The sequence below is a fragment of the Sinocyclocheilus grahami genome, unplaced genomic scaffold (genome assembly GCF_001515645.1).
Source record: "Sinocyclocheilus grahami isolate Dianchi unplaced genomic scaffold, SAMN03320097.WGS_v1.1 scaffold1386.1, whole genome shotgun sequence".
NCBI lineage: Eukaryota > Metazoa > Chordata > Actinopteri > Cypriniformes > Cyprinidae > Sinocyclocheilus > Sinocyclocheilus grahami.
In genome coordinates, this window is record NW_015506565.1 from 166142 (window position 1) to 175350 (window position 9209).

At 37.3% G+C, this 9209-nt stretch overlaps 1 protein-coding gene across 1 annotated transcript in view; it reads left to right on the forward strand.

The window, feature by feature from the left end:
• The window catches only part of LOC107569840 (tripartite motif-containing protein 16-like), a 54172-nt gene that overhangs the window by 11701 nt on the left and 33262 nt on the right, over nt 1-9209 (forward strand). The window lies entirely within an intron of this gene.

Consider the following 9209-nt stretch of genomic DNA (forward strand, 5'->3'; position numbering starts at 1 on the left):
GACCTATTCTCTCAATGTCAAATGCAGAAATGTTAATCCATGCGTTTATGACCTCAAGGTTAGATTATTGTAATGCTTTATTGGGTGGTTGTTCTGCACGCTTAATAAACAAACTCCAGCTGGTCCAAAATGCAGCAGCTAGAGTTCTTACTAGAACCAGGAAGTATGACCATATTAGCCCGGTTCTGTCAACACTGCACTGGCTACCTATTAAACATAGTATAGATTTTAAAATCTTGCTTATTACTTATAAAACCCTGAATGGTTTAGCACCTCAGTATTTGAACGAGCTCTTGTTACATTATAGTCCTCCACGTCCGCTGCGTTCTCAAAACTCTGGCCATTTGATAATACCTAGAATATCAAAATCAACTGCGTGCGGATGATCCTTTTCCTATTTAGCTCCCAAACTCTGGAATAACCTACCTAACACTGTTCGGGAGGCAGACACACTCTTGCAGTTTAAATCTAGATTAAAGACCCATCTCTTCAACCTGACTTACACATAACACACTAACACATTTCTAATATTCAAATCCGTTAAAGGATTGTTAGGCTGCATTAATTAGGTCAACCGGAACCGGGAACACTTCCCATAACACCCGATGTACTCGCTACATCGTTAGAAGAATGGCATCTACGCTACTTTTAGTCTGTTTCTCTCTTATTCCGACGTCACCGCAGCCACCAGATCCAGTCTGTATCCAGATCAGATGGTCACTGCAGTCACCCGGATCCAGTACGTATTCAGACCAGATGGTGGATCAGCACCTAGAGACGACCTCCACAGCCCTGAAAGACAGCGGAGACCAGGACAACTAGATGAGCCCCAGATACAGATCCCCTGTAAAGACCTTGTCTCCTAGACGGCCACGGATGTCTGCTGCCGCACTTTCGTAAGAGGGCTGTATACTCATGCACATGCTTCACACTGTCCGCCATTCCTTCAGATTTTCTATGTTTCAGGTATGTTTCAATGTGAGTTTCGATCAGCGTGCTCAGGTGGCCGCAACACACGTTCTAACAGGCACAAATAGATGTAAAGATTCTCCGCTCCGGCTTGAAAACGTCACAGAATTCTTAAGAATACATATACATTAGTATCAGTAATGCCAAACATTAAGGAAGGTCAAATGAGATCAAGTTTTGCACAAACGTTTGTAAGAGATAACAGAAGTTCGACTACACAGACGCCATCTTCGTGGCGTAAAGTTGCTTCACTCTTTAGTGTTGTGAAGTATTTTTCTGACAGCAGCAGGTTTTTATGAAGGTAAAATGACGTCAAAAAATTTGCATGCGCAGGGTAATATTTGTGAAATTGTACGTGACATGGCAAGCGTAAAATACATTTGCATGCGCAAATTAAGTTGTAAAAGTGTAAATCAAGTTATACACTCAAGAAAACACGATAATTTCACTGTTTCGTAAGTGTAAATCATGTGCTGAAAAACTGCAACTTCGTATTAATTTGAAATAAATATGATCTGTATTCTTCTAACTTAAGTTTTTTCCGTGCTTACACTTTTGGCACATTTTTTGCGCTGAAATGCAATTTTCAAGCAAAAACTGGTGTAAAACGTATTCACTCTGAAGAATATGTCTCGGTGTGTAAAATAAAGCCGTTGCGAAGGTGTAAACAATGTGTTGCGTACGCAGGGCATACCTTTTCCTGAAATAACACGATATGCGCCGCATCTTTCTTTTACCTGCGCTTGCAGTTTTGGGACGATTCTCTCACTTACTGCAGTTTGCAAGCATGAGTGGGAATGCGGGACTTATTTCTTGTAACCAATCAAACAAGATTCTTTTTGACTCTTTGTTTTCTATTATCTGATTGGCTCAATAATGCACCAGGAAGACGTCACTTGCGTCATTTTGGCTCAGCATCGTCCTTGTGGCAGTAGTGATGCAAAGACCAATTAATTTCCGCGAATCGGTTCTTTTCGGAAAGATCGGCTCATTGAACCGGTTCAAAAAGCCGATTCCTCGGTTCCTCACGTCATCAAGCAATAATGTCTTTACGCATTTCTTTTCTAACTACTCAATGCCATGTTCTATCAATGAAAAATTCTAATAAGTAATTTGTGTCAACACATTGAAACATTCAAAAAATAAAGTTATTTGAGTGAAAGCATATTGCTGATTATTGCCATTTAATTATCTTAAGTTAATGGTGTTTGTGGTCACAGTTTCATTCGAGGATCCTCAGATACGACTGACTGACCAATATTGACTAGCCTTGGATAAGTTGGATAAGATTCCTAAATGTTTCGCACCTGCAGCACACATTACAGACATTGATGCACAAACGCGGATATGTTCTACATGTCTACAGTATAAAGAATGAATAAACCAGTCTTATAAACTCCTTGATTTCGCTTAAGCAACTTTAAATATAATATTCATGCACAATAAACTATTGTAAAATGTATTTACATCACTCGACAGAAAGGTTTTTGCACGTTTTAATAGAATGTAAATTAATAACAGTCATAATAAGCATATTTCCAGTACGCGCCTCAGGCTTGCACAGTATCGTCAACTCACTCATCAGAATCTTCGGTAATCCTCGGCAAACTTCGACAGTTGGTTGAAGCGGCTCATTCGGTTCTTTGTGAGTTGGACGTGCTACTTCGGCTGTGCGTCCTGCGTCATCAACCCGGAACTAATGTTCGATTCAGTTCTATTTGTGAACCGGCTCGACCGGTTACTTCCTGAGAACCGGCTCAAAAACACGATTCGTTCAAGAACCTAACATCACTAGTGATGGGAAGTTCGGATCATTTTACCGATTCTGACCTTTGAATCTCGTTCAGCAAAATGAACTAATGCAGTCTGAGCCGGAAAGAGAATTGATTAGTTTATCTCTCGAGTCTTTCGAATCGTTCATTCTTTTGCCACGTGACGTGACACCATTGGATAGAGAAATTAGTTCATTTACAAGCTTCCTTACAAATGGGTGCAAAGTTATTTTTATTATTATCATTATCGTTATTATAATTATTATTTACTCTTACAGTTACGTGATGCGTTTCCGGTCTCAAATTGTAGCTTTTTACTTCTTACAGTTTATAAATGTGTGAATTTCTGTCATGATGGTTCTTTTCCATAACACTGAATGTTGTAACAAAGGTAATAAAGAGTTGGTTTTTATTATTATTAAGTCTCTTTCTGGCTCAGACTGCATAGGTTAAGCTTATGGGGCTGTCACGTGATGAACGAACGACTCGAAAAACCCGCATGCGCGACTGAACCAATCACTTCCCGAGACGACTCGTTCTTCCAGAGTCACATTAAAGATTTGTTCAAAATGAACGAATTGTTCAAGAATGACCCATCACTAAACATCACCATGGGGCAGCAGGAAAGGTACTTTAATGCACTGCACAAACAGACAAATATAGAGACTTCACGAACATTTAACCATATTTTATGGCTTATTGATTACCACTGGCTTAACTGTAGTAAAACCATAATGGCTTGTATAGCATTTACGCAGAAATGTAGATCATATATCTGCTTACACCACTGAATGGATGCTACATTCAGTAATTAAAACTGTTAATACCAAGTTAGGTCTCAGAATCATGCAGTGCTCTTCCCAACAATACCTAAAACAATACTTTAACTCAGTGCTGGAAATGGGCAAGATTCTCTATCTGGGGGTACTCATGTTGGGGGGATATTTGACCACAGATACAGAAATCCCACTATATGTATGACAATGTACTCCCTGGACTTTGTTAACTTGTGTCCCCTCTCCCCCATTTCCAGCCCTGATTTTACTAACTCAGTTTTGAAGATTGCATATCTCTATTAGATCCTGCTGCTAAAAGGATAGATTAAGCAATCAGTAGGCAGGTGGAATCATGCATGTAGTGCTACTGTAGTAGTGCAAATACTACTCTGATTACTTTTCAGGAGCAGGCTCATCAAGAGCGATTGCAAACTGTCTTAAAAACTTGCTGGATTGTGTGGAGGAAGCACGGCACACCCCCACTGGTACTCCCACTCAGCCAAGACTTATAAGAACAGGTTCTAATGGACCTGCTGGTGCCTTAAATACAGGAAACAATGCAATTTAAGGAAGGTCAAGTGTTTCTGCTGAATAAAGTACAAATAAGCCTTCACCAACTGTCAACAATGAAATGCAAAGGTTAGCCCTTCATGTTAATGGAATAGTTTAACAAAGCCTGACATTTCTTCATCATTTACTCACCCACATGTTTTTCCAAATGTGTATGACTTTCTTCTGTGGAACACCAAATAAGATATATTTTAGATTAAAAAAATATATATATATATATATTGGTCACCATCTACATTCACTACATTAATAAAAAAGTTGAGACCATTCAGCTAAATACTTTCTTTTTTGTTTTGCAAAAGAAAGACTGACACGAGTAAATAATTAGTGAATTTTCATTTTTGGCTGAACGCTTTAATGCTAAAGACAGGGGTCTCCAAGCATGCTCCTGGAAAGCAACTGTCCAGCAGAGTTCAGCTCCACTCCTAATCAAACACAATCAAGTGGTCCTGGGTTACTTGAAAATGACAGACAGGTGTGTTGGAACTAAAGTATGTGTGAAGGTAGCTCTCCAGGAACAGGGTTGAGGATCCCTGCTATAAACATACAACCTTTTTACTAAATAATATATTGTTTATATTTTGGCTTATCTCACTGTACACAAGTGTTATCATTTTAATAAGCTGATTTCTTTATTTTGACAGATCATTCCCTGGACTGTTTTTTTTAAAAACAAGGTAAATGTCATTTACAACGTCAAGAAACAAAATGAACATGAAAGGTCTCCATCCAATTCTTTCTGCTCCCAGAGCATAGTGACCGAACTCCAAAGAGGAGAGAAGAACTTAGACTGCTTCAGGCAGAAGAGTTGTGTTATTGCCGGAAAGCTGTGGTCACAAAGAGCTAGTGTACCTAGTTCACTCTGTTTTCACTGATCTGTTCAGCTGAATTCCTTTTTCTTCCTTTTGATTCTTCATTTAGATTGTCAGTGTCCTTGAAGAGGAGTTTCACGAAATGAAGCAGCTGTCTGGTGGTTGGCTTTGTTATAAAGCTGCAGGTTTGGGAATTTGTGGCTTGATAAGCTTCATTGCATTTTGTAAGTAATTGTAATAGCGCATTTAGCTATCCTTCAGCAACTTAAAGTGTTACAATGCAGTGGCAACGTGTTACTTAACAATAAAAGCAGCATGTTGTCAGTATTTCACAATGAATTAAGTGTGTTTTCATGTTTTTCATTAGAATTTTGTTAATCAGAATATTTCAATGTAAAAACAGTATATTTTCTTTAAAAACAAGGTGGGTGTGGCAGAAAACTGACTGTGGTGCCACCTGAGTCCGAGCGCTACACAGCAAAGTCTTTAAAAACAGCATCTAACAATGGCAAGATCACACTCTACACTGTACCGCTACAAGACACGATCGACACTTCGCCACTACCCCCACATGCAGCTGAATTTGAGAAGATGCCCAAATGCATTTGTAAAAAATGTGGAGTTATGATGCCACTTCAAGTTTTGGCTTCGCACATTGAAAATTGTGAGAATGCATCTGTAAGTTTTGTGTTTAAAGTTATAGAATTGCTGATAATTGGCACATTTTCCCTTTTCCTAATCAAGTCCAATCAGTATAATCAAACACAGCTGGACTCAAGTGAAGGTGTAGAACCATCTCAAGGATGATCAGAAGAAATGGACAGCACCTGAGTTAAATATATGAGTGTCACAGCAAAGGGTCTGAATACTTAGGACCATGTGATATTTCAGTTTTTCTTTTTTAATAAATCTGCAAAAATGTCAACAATTCTGTATTTTTCTGTCAATATGGGGTGCTGTGTGTACATTAATGAGGAAAAAAATGAATTTAAATGATTTTAGCAAATGGCTGCAATATAACAAAGAGTGAAAAATAAAAGGGGGTCTGAATACTTTCCGTTCCCCCTGTATATATATAATTTGTTTTTTTCTTAAACAGCAAGAAAGTCAAGATGAGGACATTTATGTCAGTGAGGAAAAAAATAACAAATCCAACATGGTTTCTTAAAACAAAGCATTTAAAAGTATAATAATTATATTATTTTTAACACCTTCAGAGCACATTGGATTTGCTTGTTATACGTCCAGTTTGTGGAAGGTCTTTTCCTGAAGACATGGTTGAATTTCACGCTAGTATCTGTGTAGATAAGTATGTTTAACATCAGTTTACACATTCATGCTTTACTTTTCTTTAGATATGTTCAGTGGAGAAAAAGTTGAGTTGTGCAAACACTTTACTATCTGTCTATTCTTAAGTTGCTCTGAAGCAATGGAAATGTTTTCAGAGTAGAAAGAGGATGCTGTAACCGGAACATCCAACAGCAGAGAAGGTAACAAAGATGCAGTAAAAAATGACAATGTTAAGTAGATGAAGACATATAATCCACACTAGCTAGCAGAATGTTTTGTTTTTGCTCTACTTTAGATTGGAAGATGATTACCGATCCAAAAGAGGCTGCAGATGTCTTCCGAAAACAATTACTAATTACTGAAGAGCAGGAACAACCCTTGTGTTTCACCTTGGATCTCAGGGAAGACCTGGAGAAGCAGGATAAAGAGAGAATTTCTTTGTACAAGCGACCAAATGTCACCTGGGCTAGGCTCCGAGGCAGGCCCTAATATTTATTTTTTATAGTACAGGTTCTTTACGGTGTACTTGTAACACTGGCAAATATAAACGTCTAAAAACAAATGCAGTGCTTAGTGTGATCTGCCATATTTTATCTCTGTAATTGTCTCTAATCTGTACATATCACACTATCTGAAAAATGTAGTGCATAATATTAATTTATGTGATGCCTGGCATGTTCACTGAAAAAGCATTGCCTTTGTAGTCTCCTTGAAATCAAAATTAAAGTTTTTAGTATTGGTATGTTAGCCTTAAGGTTATTTAAAAGCTAGTATGATTAAAAACCATAGCAAACTGAAAGATACACGCATTCAAAACAGTCTCTCACTTCCACCAATAATATTTCTTCTAATCAAATTTCCTATCCATTCAACCAAAAAAATCTAATGAAATTCAATATTTCAAGGCAATTTAGTAGGACTTTAAAGGTTTAAAAATATAGAATGTAATAGAGAATATTTTTTTTATTATTTGTGGGTAAACTAACCCCTTACTGTCATGTTTAAGGTGATGCCGCCACATTCTTAGTACTGCCGTCCTAAAACTGACACAAGGCTTCAGGATAAACTTTGGTAAGGTGTGTTATATTTGACACTGTCTGTGAAATACAGGCTAAAGTCTCGTAATCTAATTCTGTGATAACAAGCATCAGGATTTGATTTTCATTCATTTCACTATGATTTCGATCTTTGACATGGTCTTACTCAGTCAATATTAAAGATATCAAGGTTATGTTTTCACAGAATGTTCTTCATGGTATGTAGGATTGTTGTATGTAGAAAGTGATATATCACAAAACTTGTGTTTTCAAAGGCAGTGTCGCTAATGTTTGATTCCAATGACATTGTTGACATGCACACACAAATATAACAAATCAATATGAGTGTTTTGTTGCATTAATTGATAAGTGAACATTTCTAAATTGCCAAATCAGGTTTTTTTTCTAAACAATTTAAATACACAATTCATGAAATGTTTACAGTTTATTCTAGTTCATTTATTGTATTCTGTCTTTTACAGTAATGTGTAAAGTTTACAGAAGTGTGATTTTTTTTGTATGTAGGCCTATTCTCTTTAAAAGTAGTTTAAAAAGCATCAAATCCAGATATTAATATTTACTTGATGATCTATTATTGATGTTTTACAGGTACTCGGAAGGACCATTCATCAAATTAAACTATTCAGACGTGGTTTAAAAGACACAAAAGTATGGTCAGATGTTGTTTTACATATATTTTTGTTCAGTATTGGATAAAATTACATTAATTTTAAAATGTTTAATGTCTTTTTAATCTTATTCAGACTGTTCTAGATAATATCATATGGCCTGCTGAGGAAGAGGATGATGATGATGATGATACATACCCACTTCACATCAACATGTTTTCAAATCCTCCGACTGTCTGGCCACTGCAGTACATTTCAGGAGTTGACTATGGATCTGGAAGTCTGTATTGCATCATGTGACACTGGATTGGGTTTGATCTAACAACAGAACAGCTCAATCACTCAGGAGTCATTCTTGTCTACATCTGCTCCGGCGGTGAAACAATGGCAGACTGATGACAGTCACTCAGGGCGGAGCTAAGGTAAGACGCCAGTCCAGTCTGTGCTGAAACACTACTGTCAATCAAACTATCGTGGGAGGGGCCTGTCTGTGTGACGTCACACAGACAGGCATCTGAGATCGGCTCGATTTGAGAAAGGGGTAAAGATTTCAGTAGATTAACATATAATGTATTTCTGTGATGCGCAGCTGTATTTTCAGCATCATTACTCCAGTCTTCAGTGTCACATGATCTTCAGAAATCAGTATAATATGCTGATCTGCTGCTCGAGAAACATTTCTGATTATTATCAATGTTGAACACAGTTGTGCTGCACAATATTTTAATGGAAACCTTTTATTTTTTCAGGATTCACAGATGAATAGAAAATTCAAAAGTACAGCATTTATTTGAAATAGAAATCTTTTGTAACATTATGAATATCTTTATCATCACCTTTGATCAGTTTAATGTGTCCTTGATGAATAAAAGCATGAATGTATTTTAAACAGCTCATAGTGATAGAAGCAGGATCTGTTCGTCCTGACAGCAGGTGATGTGACTGAAGCAGACATCAGAGCTCAAGGTTTATTTGGTTAGTTTGATCTCTGCTGTTACTGTCGGGACTACATCATTTAGTGGGTAAAGAGTATCTTCCTGAGCGTATCCATGTGTTCTGATGAAACAACATTTACATCTCTAATATTTCCTGATCTTCCACTAGATGTTTTCTCAGTGTCTGATGGACATTTCTGAGGTTCTCAGAAGCACAGGTCATCATAGTTTGTAAACGTCTCTAGTGGTGAACGCAAACTACAACAAATATCATCTTTGTGTTCCTATTTGCTCCACAATAGTGTTTCTAGGACTTTACAAAATATCATGAGATTGATTGTTCTGGTCAGAAGAGAGAAAGATGTCAAATCTGCAGATGTATCAGAAACATGCAAACAAGTGTTAACTAGTGTTTTTTT